Source organism: Coregonus clupeaformis, unplaced genomic scaffold (assembly GCF_020615455.1).
Source record: "Coregonus clupeaformis isolate EN_2021a unplaced genomic scaffold, ASM2061545v1 scaf2470, whole genome shotgun sequence".
In the NCBI taxonomy this organism is placed as follows: Eukaryota; Metazoa; Chordata; class Actinopteri; order Salmoniformes; family Salmonidae; genus Coregonus; species Coregonus clupeaformis.
In genome coordinates, this window is record NW_025535924.1 from 24,672 (window position 1) to 40,055 (window position 15,384).

Genomic DNA, 15,384 nt, shown 5'->3' on the forward strand with positions numbered 1-15,384 from the left:
ACATGACCACATGGTCCTCCTGGGGGGGTAGGGAGGTACAGGGTTAACATGACCACATGGTCCTCCTGGGGGGTAGGGAGGTACAGGGTTAACATGACCACATGGTCCTCCTGGGGGGGTAGGGAGGTACAGGGTTAACATGACCACATGGTCCTCCTGGGGGGTAGGGAGGTACAGGGTTAACATGACCACATGGTCCTCCTGGGGGGGGTAGGGAGGTACAGGGTTAACATGACCACATGGTCCTCCTGGGGGGGTAGGGAGGTACAGGGTTAACATGACCACATGGTCCTCCTGGGGGGGTAGGGAGGTACAGGGTTAACATGACCACATGGTCCTCCTGGGGGGTAGGGAGGTACAGGGTTAACATGACCACATGGTCCTCCTGGGGGGTAGGGAGGTACAGGGTTAACATGACCACATGGTCCTCCTGGGGGTAGGGAGGTACAGGGTTAACATGACCACATGGTCCTCCTGGGGGGTAGGGAGGTACAGGGTTAACATGACCACATGGTCCTCCTGGGGGGTAGGGAGGTACAGGGTTAACATGACCACATGGTCCTCCTGGGGGGGTAGGGAGGTACAGGGTTAACATGACCACATGGTCCTCCTGGGGGGTAGGGAGGTACAGGGTTAACATGACCACATGGTCCTCCTGGGGGGGTAGGGAGGTACAGGGTTAACATGACCACATGGTCCTCCTGGGGGGGTAGGGAGGTACAGGGTTAACATGACCACATGGTCCTCCTGGGGGTAGGGAGGTACAGGGTTAACATGACCACATGGTCCTCCTGGGGGGGGTAGGGAGGTACAGGGTTAACATGACCACATGGTCCTCCTGGGGGGGGTAGGGAGGTACAGGGTTAACATGACCACATGGTCCTCCTGGGGGGGTAGGAGGTACAGGGTTAACATGACCACATGGTCCTCCTGGGGGGTAGGGAGGTACAGGGTTAACATGACCACATGGTCCTCCTGGGGGTAGGGAGGTACAGGGTTAACATGACCACATGGTGTTGGTGTTTCTCCTTCGTAGCGGTGAGGTGCCAGTGTGTGTGTTTCGTACCACTGAGGTGCCAGTGTCCAGTGCAGGGGTGAGGTCATGATGAGCGAACTCCTCAGTGTCTCTCTCTGATGTTCTCCATCACCATCTTAGTGACCGCTGCCACGTCCAGACCTGACCACAACACAACAGTTAGATACCTGTACCTTTGAAAAGGCGCAATATGCAGAAATCGCTCCGCCATTTCCTGGATGCTAAAATTCTAATAGTTTGCCTAATTTCAGTTTATATGACAAAACAAGCCAGTATAGTGTAGAGAACCATTGTACCATCTACGGGGAGCATAGAAAAAGCGCACATAGAAGATCTCTACCGCTTCTTAGACTTGCTTTCAATGAGAACGACAGATCTATAACTCAGATTTCTATGTGCATTTGGTCAGGTTGCACAAACATTTACATATTGCAAGTTTAACAGACATTGTTTTTTTCCCCACCTTCCTACAGTCCATAGCTGCAGAAAAGCGAAAGTCTGCATGGTCAATTTTATCATATGTACGAACCTAATTTAATTGCCGGTTGTCGAATCTCAGATGCATGTCAGACTGACTGTAGCTTTAGACCAGGGGGCCCATTCCATCCCCGCTGGAGATTTGAGTATTTAGTATGTGTATTAATTTATCTTCTATGTATTTTTTATTTGCTTTTTGGGGAGATAAACAATCTTAAAATCGACATTGAAATTACTAAAACCTAATCAAAACTGTGTAGAAATGATAATGAACCTACAGTTACAGTCTCTTCACTGTGTCCAGCTTGATAACAGTCATTTATAGTCTCTTCACTGTGTCCAGCTTGATAACAGTCATTTATAGTCTCTTCACTGTGTCCAGCTTGATAACAGTCATTTATAGTCTCTTCACTCTGTCCAGCTTGATAACAGTCATTTATAGTCTCTTCACTGTGTCCAGCTTGATAACAGTCATTTATAGTCTCTTCACTCTGTCCAGCTTGATAACAGTCATCGAACCAAAAGCTAGACAGTCGGGAAGCATCGGATATTCCAGAAGTGATGATAGAGGACTTCTTTCCAGCAAATTTAAATGGCGAGGAAATATAATACATTTTAAGTGCGGTCCTCTGGACCTCTGTGAAGACCAAATGTGGCCCGCGGGGAAAAAATGTGTTTGACACCCCTGCTTTAGACTAAAGGAACCCCCCCACCCATCCCAGCAACCTCTGTGTGAGACACTGACCTGCCTCCCTGGCCAGCTCCAGACAGCGTTGTCTCTGGTTAGCCTCAGTGACCTCCTCTAGGAAGTGAGCGTACTGGGCGGTGGCAATGTCTGACGGCAGGTGACTGACATAGAAGGCGATCAGGTCAACCTGCTTTTCCCTCATCAACAGAGAGACGTAGGCCTTCAGGACATCCACCGATACCTCCTCCTGATTAGGGGTGGGGGGGGAGAACATGAGTGGAGGGATTAGGGGTAGGGGGGGAACGGATATGTGGATTGTGGAAGGTGGTGTGTGTGAGGAATGGTTGATGTTTATATAGGTGTATGACAGCAAAAGTGTGTTTCTCTCTCTCTGTGTGTACATGATACCTTGAGCTGCATGCCCAGGCTACGGTAGAACAGCAACAGGTGAGAGGGCAGAGCTGGACTCCTGGTCAACCAGTTACTGAACTCCTCCAGGAGACCTGACACACAAAATACTGTTTTATACTGGGACCATTTCATAAAGCAGTAACATACCTGCAGTAACCAGAACCACAAAGTCCAACTGGATACTGACTGACTACCTCATGACTTTTGTCTGTCTGTACAGTCTTTCCATAGGCTGACACAGACATGGCCATGGATTTAAAGTAACAGTCCAGTGAAAATCTTCATTGGCTGCTTTTTAACATAATTAAACAATAGTAAGGAAAACTATTTCACTCACATTGTAATTAATTATAGGTCATATTTCATAAATATGTGGAAACACTAAAACCGTTACTTTAAGGTTATTAACAGACTCACCATCCAGGTCTCCCAGGATGACTAACTTCTGGATGATGTGGTAATGTTCTTTAGTCTCCTCCAGGACTTTCTGTGGAGAAGAAGGAAGGAGACATTCAGGGTCTTTCACAGGACTATGGGAGTCCGTAAGACTGGTCGGATGTACATAGCTAGCAGACTGGTCTGATGTACACTACCGGTCAAAAGTTTGGGGTCACTTAGAAATGTCCTTGTTTTCGAAAGAAAAGCAAATTTGTTGTCCATTAAAATAACATTAAATTGATCAGAAATACAGTGTAGACATTGTTAATGTTGTAAATGGCTATTGTAGCTGGAAACGGCTGATTTTTAATGGAATATCTACATAGGCCTACAGAGGCCCATTGTCAGCAACCATCAGTCCTGTGTTCTAATTGCACGTTGTGTTTGCTAATCCAAGTTTATCATTTTAGAAAGGCTAACTGATCATTAGAAAACCCTTTTGCAAAAAAAGCTGGCCTTGAGACTAGTTGAGTATCTGGAGCGTCACCAATTGTGGGTTCGATTACAGGCTCAAAATGGCCAGAAACAAATAACTTTCTTCTGAAACTCGTCAGTCTATTCTTGTTCTGAGAAATGATGGCTATTCCATGGGAGAAATTGCCAAGAAACTGAAGATCTCGTACGACGCTGTGTACTACTCCCTTCACCGGGATGCTGACCTAGGCAGAGTTGAAAAGAAAAAGCCATATCTTAATCTTATCTTTTTATTGGCCAGTCTGAAATATGGCTTTTTCTTTGCATCTCTGCCTAGAAGGTCAGCATCCTGGAGTCGCCTCTTCACTGTTGACGTTGAGACTGGTGTTTTGCAGGTACTATTTAATGAAGTTGCCAGTTGAGGACCTGTGAGGCATCTGTTTCTCAAACTAGACACTAATGTATTTGTCCTCTTGCTCAGTTGTGCACCGGGGCCTCCCACTCCTCTTTCTATTCTGGTTAGAGACAGTTTGTGCTGTTCTGTGAAGAGAGTAGTACACAGCGTTGTACAAGATCTTCAGTTTCTTGGCAATTTCTCGCATGGAATAGCCTTCATTTCTCAGAACAAGAATAGACTGACGAGTTTCAGAAGAAAGTTATTTGTTTCTGGCCATTTTGAGCATGTAATCGAACCCACAATTGCTGATTCTCCAGATACTCAACTAGTCTCAAGAAGGCCAGTTTTATTGCTTCTTTAAATCAGCACAACATTTTTCAGCTATGCTAACATAATTGCAAAAGGGTTTTCTAATGATCAATTAGCCTTTTAAAATGATAAACTTGGATTAGCAAACACAACGTGCCATTGGAACGCAGGACTGATGGTTGCTGATAATGGGCCTCTGTACGCCTATGTAGATATTCCATTAAAAAAATAAAAATCAGCCTTTTCCAGCTACAATAGCCATTTACAACATTAACAATGTCTACACTGTATTTCTGATCAAGTAAGTTATTTTAAAAAGGGACAAAAAAAAAATGCTTTTCTTTCGAAAACAAGGACATTTCTAAGTGACCCCAAACTTTTGAACGGTAGTGTACATAGCTAGTAGACTGGTCTGATGTACACACATAGCTAGCAGACTGGTCTGATGTACAGCAGCACTGGTCTGATGTACACCAGCTAGCAGACTGGTCTGATGTACACACATAGCTAGCAGACTGGTCTGATGTACACACATAGCTAGCAGACTGGTCTGATGTACACACATAGCTAGCAGACTGGTCTGATGTACACATATAACTAGCAGACTGGTCTGATGTACACACATAGCTAGCAGACTGGTCTGATGTACACACATAGCTAGCAGACTGGTCTGATGTACACACACAGCTAGCAGACTGGTCTGATGTACACACATAGCTAGCAGACTGGTCTGATGTACACACATAGCTAGCAGACTGGTCTGATGTACACACACTAGCTAGCAGACTGGTCTGATGTACACACATAGCTAGCAGACTGGTCTGATGTACACACATAGCTAGCAGACTGGTCTGATGTACACACATAGCTAGCAGACTGGTCTGATGTACACACACATAGCTAGCAGACTGGTCTGATGTACACACACAGCTAGCAGACTGGTCTGATGTACACACATAGCTAGCAGACTGGTCTGATGTACACACATAGCTAGCAGACTGGTCTGATGTACACACATAGCTAGCAGACTGGTCTGATGTACACACATAGCTAGCAGACTGGTCTGATGTACACACATAGCTAGCAGACTGGTCTGATGTACACACATAGCTAGCAGACTGTCTGATGTACACACATAGCTAGCAGACTGGTCTGATGTACACACATAGCTAGCAGACTGGTCTGATGTACACACATAGCTAGCAGACTGGTCTGATGTACACACATAGCTAGCAGACTGGTCTGATGTACACACATAGCTAGCAGACTGGTCTGATGTACACACATAGCTAGCAGACTGGTCTGATGTACACACATAGCTAGCAGACTGGTCTGATGTACACACATAGCTAGCAGACTGGTCTGATGTACACACATAGCTAGCAGACTGTCTGATGTACACACATAGCTAGCAGACTGGTCTGATGTACACACATAGCTAGCAGACTGGTCTGATGTACACACATAGCTAGCAGACTGGTCTGATGTACACAGCTAGCAGACTGGTCTGATGTACACAGCTAGCAGACTGGTCTGATGTACACACATAGCTAGTTTGACAGAGCAGACAAACATATGCTCACCTTTGACTGTTGCTAACAGCTCCTCAAACACCTTCTCTAGTGTCCAGCTGGAGTGAAAAGGGAGAAATATTACCATTTGCATTTAGAAATATAAGCTGATGCACTGAGGAAGGTTAGGGTCCTGATACCCAGCCCTCCGCTGCCTCTACTAGAGGATGGGGATCTTACTGGCCTCCAGGTATTATCTACTAGAGGATGTACAGTGGGGAAAAAGAGTATTTAGTCAGCCACCAATTGTGCAAGTTCTCCCACTTAAAAAGATGAGAGAGGCCTGTAATTTTCATCATAGGTACACGTCAACTATGACAGACAAATTGAGAAAAAAATATCCAGAAAATCACATTGTAGGATTTTTAATGAATTTATTTGTAAATTATAGTGGAAAATAAGTATTTGGTCACCTACAAACAAGCAAGATTTCTGGCTCTCACAGACCTGTAACTTCTTCTTTAAGAGGCTCCTCTGTCCTCCACTCGTTACCTGTATTAATGGCACCTGTTTGAACTTGTTATCAGTATAAAAGACACCTGTCCACAACCTCAAACAGTCACACTCCAAACTCCACTACAGCCAAGACCAAAGAGCTGTCAAAGGACACCAGAAACAAAATTGTAGACCTGCACCAGGCTGGGAAGACTAAATCTGCAATAGGTAAGCAGCTTGGTTTGAAGAAATCAACTGTGGGAGCAATTATTAGGAAATGGAAGACATACAAGACCACTGATAATCTCCCTCGATCTGCGGCTCCACGCAAGATCTCACCCCGTGGGGTCAAAATGATCACAAGAACGGTGAGCAAAAATCCCAGAACCACACGGGGGGACCTAGTGAATGACCTGCAGAGAGCTGGGACCAAAGTAACAAAGCCTACCATCAGTAACACACTACGCCGCCAGGGACTCAAATCCTGCAGTGCTAGATGTGTCCCCCTGCTTAAGCCAGTACATGTCCAGGCCCGTCTGAAGTTTGCTAGAGTGCATTTGGATGATCCAGAAGAGGATTGGGAGAATGTCATATGGTCAGATGAAACCAAAATAGAACTTTTTGGTAAAAACTCAACTCATCGTGTTTGGAGGACAAAGAATGCTGAGTTGCATCCAAAGAACACCATACCTACTGTGAAGCATGGTGGTGGAAACATCATGCTTTGGGGCTGTTTTTCTGCAAAGGGACCAGGACGACTGATCCGTGTAAAGGAAAGAATGAATGGGGCCATGTATCGTGAGATTTTGAGTGAAAACCTCCTTCCATCAGCAAGGGCATTGAAGATGAAACGTGGCTAGGTCTTTCAGCATGACAATGATCCCAAACACACCGCCCGGGCAACGAAGGAGTGGCTTCGTAAGAAGCATTTCAAGGTCCTGGAGTGGCCTAGCCAGTCTCCAGATCTCAACCCCATATAAAATCTTTGGAGGGGAGTTGAAAGTCCATGTTGCCCAGCGACAGCCCCAAAACATCACTGCTCTAGAGGAGATCTGCATGGAGGAATGGGCCAAAATACCAGCAACAGTGTGTGAAAACCTTGTGAAGTCTTACAGAAAACATTTGACCTGTGTCATTGCCAACAAAGGGTATATAACAAAGTATTGAGAAACTTTTGTTATTGACCAAATACTTATTTTCCACCATAATTTGCAATTAAATTCATTAAAAAATCCTACAATGTGATTTTCAGGATATTTTTTCTAATTTTGTCTGTCATAGTTGACGTGTACCTATGATGAAAATTACAGGCCTCTCTCATCTTTTTAAGTGGGAGAACTTGCACAATTGGTGGCTGACTAAATACTTTTTTCCCCCACTGTATTCTCTAGGCAGGGCTGCCCACTAAAGGATATTGTCCCTGGGTAAGGCTACCTACTAGAGGCTGGGGATCTTACTTGGCCTCCAGGTATTCTTGTGGCAGCTCCTCCAGCTCCTCGCTGCCCATTCCTGAGGACCTGACCTGTTCCACCAGAGAGTCTACCAGGACCCTGAAGTAGGCCCACACACTGTCCTCCCACGACTCACACACTGGGAGCAGCTAGAGGAGAGAGAGAGAGAGACATATCAGTCCATCACCAGTCGAGGATAGTCCTGGCCATTACCAGTCGAGGATAGTCCTCTCTTATGTGAACATTGCTGTTATAGGTTTACTTTCACAAGGCGTTTCACCTTTCCCTGAGACACACCACCCTCCTCCACCTGACACCACCCTCCTCCACCTGACACCACCCAGAGAGGGGGCTTAGGGAGATACACCACACTACATACCCGTTTGAGGTTCCCACTCAGAGCAGCGTAGATGGCTCTCTCATATCTGCTGACGTGTTCGTCGTCAGCCATCCTCCAGCAGCACACCTTCCATAAACAGTGGTGAGGGTTCCCCTCCACTGGTAGCAGCTCTGCACCGCCTGGACACACACACCCCTCAGTTCCATTCCAGACCATACACAGCGGTGAGGGTTCCCCTCCACTGGTAGCAGCTCTGCACCGCCTGGACACACACACCCCTCAGTTCCATTCCAGACCATACACAGCGGTGAGGGTTCCCCTCCACTGGTAGCAGCTCTGCACCGCCTGGACACACACACCCCTCAGTTCCATTCCAGACCATAAACAGCGGTGAGGGTTCCCCTCCACTGGTAGCAGCTCTGCACCGCCTGGACACACACACCCCTCAGTTCCATTCCAGACCATAAACAGCGGTGAGGGTTCCCCTCCACTGGTAGCAGCTCTGCACCGCCTGGACACACACACCCCTCAGTTCCATTCCAGACCATAAACAGCGGTGAGGGTTCCCCTCCACTGGTAGCAGCTCTGCACCGCCTGGACACACACACCCCTCAGTTCCATTCCAGACCATAAACAGCGGTGAGGGTTCCCCTCCACTGGTAGCAGCTCTGCACCGCCTGGACACACACACCCCTCAGTTCCATTCCAGACCATAAACAGCGGTGAGGGTTCCCCTCCACTGGTAGCAGCTCTGCACCGCCTGGACACACACACCCCTCAGTTCCATTCCAGACCATAAACAGCGGTGAGGGTTCCCCTCCACTGGTAGCAGCTCTGCACCGCCTGGACACACACACCCCTCAGTTCCATTCCAGACCATAAACAGCGGTGAGGGTTCCCCTCCACTGGTAGCAGCTCTGCACCGCCTGGACACACACACCCCTCAGTTCCATTCCAGACCATACACAGCGGTGAGGGTTCCCCTCCACTGGTAGCAGCTCTGCACCGCCTGGACACACACACCCCTCAGTTCCATTCCAGACCATACACAGCGGTGAGGGTTCCCCTCCACTGGTAGCAGCTCTGCACCGCCTGGACACACACACCCCTCAGTTCCATTCCAGACCATAAACAGCGGTGAGGGTTCCCCTCCACTGGTAGCAGCTCTGCACCGCCTGGACACACACACCCCTCAGTTCCATTCCAGACCATACACAGCGGTGAGGGTTCCCCTCCACTGGTAGCAGCTCTGCACCGCCTGGACACACACACCCCTCAGTTCCATTCCAGACCATACACAGCGGTGAGGGTTCCCCTCCACTGGTAGCAGCTCTGCACCGCCTGGACACACCCCTCAGTTCCATTCCAGACCATACACAGCGGTGAGGGTTCCCCTCCACTGGTAGCAGCTCTGCACCGCCTGGACACACACACCCCTCAGTTCCATTCCAGACCATACACAGCGGTGAGGGTTCCCCTCCACTGGTAGCAGCTCTGCACCGCCTGGACACACCCCTCAGTTCCATTCCAGACCATAAACAGCGGTGAGGGTTCCCCTCCACTGGTAGCAGCTCTGCACCGCCTGGACACACCCCTCAGTTCCATTCCAGACCATAAACAGCGGTGAGGGTTCCCCTCCACTGGTAGCAGCTCTGCACCGCCTGGACACACACCCCTCAGTTCCATTCCAGACCATACACAGCGGTGAGGGTTCCCCTCCACTGGTAGCAGCTCTGCACCGCCTGGACACACACACCCCTCAGTTCCATTCCAGACCATAAACAGCGGTGAGGGTTCCCCTCCACTGGTAGCAGCTCTGCACCGCCTGGACACACACACCCTCAGTTCCATTCCAGACCATACACAGCGGTGAGGGTTCCCCTCCACTGGTAGCAGCTCTGCACCGCCTGGACACACACACCCCTCAGTTCCATTCCAGACCATACACAGCGGTGAGGGTTTCCCCTCCACTGGTAGCAGCTCTGCACCGCCTGGACACACCCCTCAGTTCCATTCCAGACCATACACAGCGGTGAGGGTTCCCCTCCACTGGTAGCAGCTCTGCACCGCCTGGACACACACACCCCTCAGTTCCATTCCAGACCATACACAGCGGTGAGGGTTCCCCTCCACTGGTAGCAGCTCTGCACCGCCTGGACACACCCCTCAGTTCCATTCCAGACCATAAACAGCGGTGAGGGTTTCCCCTCCACTGGTAGCAGCTCTGCACCGCCTGGACACACCCCTCAGTTCCATTCCAGACCATAAACAGCGGTGAGGGTTTCCCCTCCACTGGTAGCAGCTCTGCACCGCCTGGACACACCCCTCAGTTCCATTCCAGACCATAAACAGCGGTGAGGGTTCCCCTCCACTGGTAGCAGCTCTGCACCGCCTGGACACACCCCTCAGTTCCATTCCAGACCATAAACAGCGGTGAGGGTTCCCCTCCACTGGTAGCAGCTCTGCACCGCCTGGACACACCCCTCAGTTCCATTCCAGACCATAAACAGCGGTGAGGGTTCCCCTCCACTGGTAGCAGCTCTGCACCGCCTGGACACACCCCTCAGTTCCATTCCAGACCATAAACAGCGGTGAGGGTTCCCCTCCACTGGTAGCAGCTCTGCACCGCCTGGACACACCCCTCAGTTCCATTCCAGACCATAAACAGCGGTGAGGGTTCCCCTCCACTGGTAGCAGCTCTGCACCGCCTGGACACACCCCTCAGTTCCATTCCAGACCATAAACAGCGGTGAGGGTTCCCCTCCACTGGTAGCAGCTCTGCACCGCCTGGACACACCCCTCAGTTCCATTCCAGACCATAAACAGCGGTGAGGGTTCCCCTCCACTGGTAGCAGCTCTGCACCGCCTGGACACACCCCTCAGTTCCATTCCAGACCATAAACAGCGGTGAGGGTTCCCCTCCACTGGTAGCAGCTCTGCACCGCCTGGACACACCCCCCAGTTCCATTCCAGACCATAAACAGCGGTGAGGGTTCCCCTCCACTGGTAGCAGCTCTGCACCGCCTGGACACACCCCTCAGTTCCATTCCAGACCATAAACAGCGGTGAGGGTTCCCCTCCACTGGTAGCAGCTCTGCACCGCCTGGACACACCCCTCAGTTCCATTCCAGACCATAAACAGCGGTGAGGGTTCCCCTCCACTGGTAGCAGCTCTGCACCGCCTGGACACACCCCCTCAGTTCCATTCCAGACCATAAACAGCGGTGAGGGTTCCCCTCCACTGGTAGCAGCTCTGCACCGCCTGGACACACCCCTCAGTTCCATTCCAGACCATAAACAGCGGTGAGGGTTCCCCTCCACTGGTAGCAGCTCTGCACCGCCTGGACACACCCCTCAGTTCCATTCCAGACCATAAACAGCGGTGAGGGTTCCCCTCCACTGGTAGCAGCTCTGCACCGCCTGGACACACCCCCTCAGTTCCATTCCAGACCATAAACAGCGGTGAGGGTTCCCCTCCACTGGTAGCAGCTCTGCACCGCCTGGACACACCCCTCAGTTCCATTCCAGACCATACACAGCGGTGAGGGTTCCCCTCCACTGGTAGCAGCTCTGCACCGCCTGGACACACCCCTCAGTTCCATTCCAGACCATACACAGCGGTGAGGGTTCCCCTCCACTGGTAGCAGCTCTGCACCGCCTGGACACACCCCTCAGTTCCATTCCAGACCATACACAGCGGTGAGGGTTCCCCTCCACTGGTAGCAGCTCTGCACCGCCTGGACACACCCCTCAGTTCCATTCCAGACCATAAACAGCGGTGAGGGTTCCCCTCCACTGGTAGCAGCTCTGCACCGCCTGGACACACCCCTCAGTTCCATTCCAGACCATAAACAGCGGTGAGGGTTCCCCTCCACTGGTAGCAGCTCTGCACCGCCTGGACACACCCCTCAGTTCCATTCCAGACCATAAACAGCGGTGAGGGTTCCCCTCCACTGGTAGCAGCTCTGCACCGCCTGGACACACCCCTCAGTTCCATTCCAGACCATAAACAGCGGTGAGGGTTCCCCTCCACTGGTAGCAGCTCTGCACCGCCTGGACACACCCCTCAGTTCCATTCCAGACCATAAACAGCGGTGAGGGTTCCCCTCCACTGGTAGCAGCTCTGCACCGCCTGGACACACCCCTCAGTTCCATTCCAGACCATAAACAGCGGTGAGGGTTCCCCTCCACTGGTAGCAGCTCTGCACCGCCTGGACACACCCCTCAGTTCCATTCCAGACCATAAACAGCGGTGAGGGTTCCCCTCCACTGGTAGCAGCTCTGCACCGCCTGGACACACCCCTCAGTTCCATTCCAGACCATAAACGGCGGTGAGGGTTTCCCCTCCACTGGTAGCAGCTCTGCACCGCCTGGACACACCCCTCAGTTCCATTCCAGACCATAAACAGCGGTGAGGGTTCCCCTCCACTGGTAGCAGCTCTGCACCGCCTGGACACACCCCTCAGTTCCATTCCAGACCATACACAGGGACCTGCGTTTAGGGCTGTTATGGTGACCGGATTACCGCCACAAGTCATGACCGCAGTCACATTTCACGTGAGTGTTTTTAGTCACGGTAATTAGGCTTCTCCAAGCTCTGATGCTGCTGCTGGTCATTAGTAGCCTACCAAACTTGCTAACAACCTGGTCCTCAGCACTCTATTGTCCCTCTAATCACTCTGACATTAATGCAAATGTAATCGAAAATCTAATCAAACACTTCATGAGAGCCCATGAGCTCACGTTGCTCAACATTTCTATAGGCTATGCAATTGCGTGAGAAAACATAGTGATGGCCTCTATTAAAAAGAGGAGGATCCCATCAGCTTTCTATAGGCTAGGCCTACTATATTTATTTCTCAACTTTCCTAATATTAAGCACATGGCTTCTCTTTACAACAGGAGTATAGCCTACCTGGCTGGCATGAAACTGAACCACTGGAAAATGATTTATTTTGCCGCATGTGCGCACTCCCTCAAATCGTTTGGAGAAAATATCCTCTCTATTCTATTCAGCTTTGTTCAATTGTATTCTTCATTACTATAAAATAATATAAAATAATGCCACAGGATTTCTAAGCAGATCTTGTCTGCTAAATGAACTAGTGTAGCCCACAGCCATATGGCATAGCCAGATCAGGGCATAACATAAGGACGACTCAGAGTATGCTATTCTGTTCTTCTGAAATAGACTACATTTTCTTCATATCATATTTCTTTAGACCTGTCTAAAATTAATAATGGATTTATTGTGACGGTGTAGGCTATATTACATGGATTTAGTAGACTTTTTTAAAATATAGATGTTCCAAAAGGTCTGCATCAATGGCTTGTAGGCTATGAATGTTAGCCAGGAGATGCTAAACATTTGTATGTTAATTAAAACAGTCAATTACCGTGAGACCGGCAGTTATTTGCTTGACAATCACCGGCTGACAAAATGTCATGACCGCCACAGCCCTACTTGTGTTAAACATCTGTTGGGGTGAGAGTGTAAGGTTGAGAACTGACCTCCGTTGATGTTGGGGTCGTGGTAAAGCTTCCACCCCTCCAGAGTAGCAGCCCTCCATGCCTGTCCACAGCGCTTACAAAGCCTCTGGGCCTACACACAAACACGTCATTGAGACTAGAAATCAGCTCAGTATACCCTCCCGTCCACCAGGTGGCGCCGTACTGAGATCTGTCTCAAATAACACCCTATTACCTGTATAGTGCAGTACTTTTGACCAGAGCCAAGAGGTCTCTGGTCAGAAGTAGTGCACTACACAGGGAATAGGGTGTTATTTGGGAGGCGGCCGGTGTCTCACCTCGTCAGTCATGCCCGCTCTGAGGAGGGTGAACAGGTACTTCAGCAGCCTGGCGTCATTCTCTCTGTCCAGGTCTGCCAGGGGACGCTTCTGTCTGATGGGGGCGTCAGGGTCCTAAAGACAGACAGAGTTAGTTTACGTTCAAAGTAAACAACGTATTCCCTATCATGGCACAAGAGCATGTGTCTGTAGGAGAGGGAGTGTGTGAGAGTGTGTGGGAGTGTGTGTGTATGTATGAGAGCTAGATAGTCCCTCCTACCAGCTCAGTAACCAGGGGAACATTGAAGCCTGTGCTGGATGCGTTTCTCCTCTGTTTCAGAGCATGAAGGGTATTCTCCCTGAAAGTCAAACACACAGAATATTAGCCAAGTCACACGGGGTCTTCCTAAACTACATACAACACTGAGAAAACACGGAAGTGCTTGTCTCTCAAAATGACTCCAGCTACTTACCAGTACACAGACTTGGCGTAGTATTCATTTACATTTTACATTTTAGTCATTTAGCAGACGCTCTTATCCAGAGCGACTTACAGGAGCAATTGGGGTTAAGTGCCTTGCTCAAGGGCACATTAACGTCATTTAGCAGACGCTCTTAGCCAGAGCGACTCACAAATTGGTGCGTTTACCCTATAGCCAGTGGGATAACCACTTTACAATTTGGGGGGGGTAGAAGGATTACTTTATCCTATCCCAGGTATTCCTTAAAGAGGTGGGGTTTCAAATGTCTCCGGAAGGTGGTGAGTGACTCCGCTGTGGGGTGGGGGGGTAGAAGGATTACTTTATCCTATCCCAGGTATTCCTTAAAGAGGTGGGGTTTCAAATGTCTCCGGAAGGTGGTGAGCGACTCCGCTGTGTGTGTGGGGGGAGGGGGTGAAGGATTACTTTATCCTATCCCAGGTATTCCTTAAAGAGGTGGGGTTTCAAATGTCTCCGGAAGGTGGTGAGTGACTCCGCTGTGGGGTGGGGGGGGTAGAAGGATTACTTATCCTATCCCAGGTATTCCTTAAAAAGAGGTGGGGTTTCAAATGTCTCCGGAAGGTGGTGAGTGACTCCGCTGTGGGGTGGGGGGGGTAGAAGGATTACTTTATCCTATCCCAGGTATTCCTTAGAGGTGGGGTTTCAGATGTCTCCGGAAGGTGGTGAGCGACTCCGCTGTGTGTGTGGGGGGGGGGGGGGGGTAGAAGGATTACTTTATCCTATCCCAGGTATTCCTTAAAGAGGTGGGGTTTCAAATGTCTCCGGAAGGGGGTGAGCGACTCCGCTGTGTGTGTGTGGGGGGTAGAAGGATTGCTTTATCCTATCCCAGGTATTCCTTAAAGAGGTGGGGTTTCAAATGTCTCCGGAAGGTGGTGAGTGACTCCGCTGTCCTGGCGTCGTGAGGGAGCTTGTTCCACCATTGGGGTGCCAGAGCAGCGAACAGTTTTGCCTGGGCTGAGCGGGAACTATGCTTCCGCAGAGGAAGGGAGCCAGCAGGCCAGAGGTGGATGAACGCAATGCCCTCGTTTGGGTGTAGGGACTGATCAGAGCCTGAAGGTACAGAGGTGCCGTTCCCCTCACTGCTCCATAGGCAAGCACCATGGTCTTGTAGCGGATGCGAGCTTCAACTGG

General features: G+C 50.0%; 1 pseudogene; it reads right to left on the minus strand.

Annotated features, from left to right (window-relative positions):
* Nucleotides 1-1,066: 1,066 nt before the first annotated feature.
* LOC123481184 lies at nucleotides 1,067-14,255 on the minus strand (annotated as a pseudogene).
* Nucleotides 14,256-15,384: the final 1,129 nt, after the last annotated feature.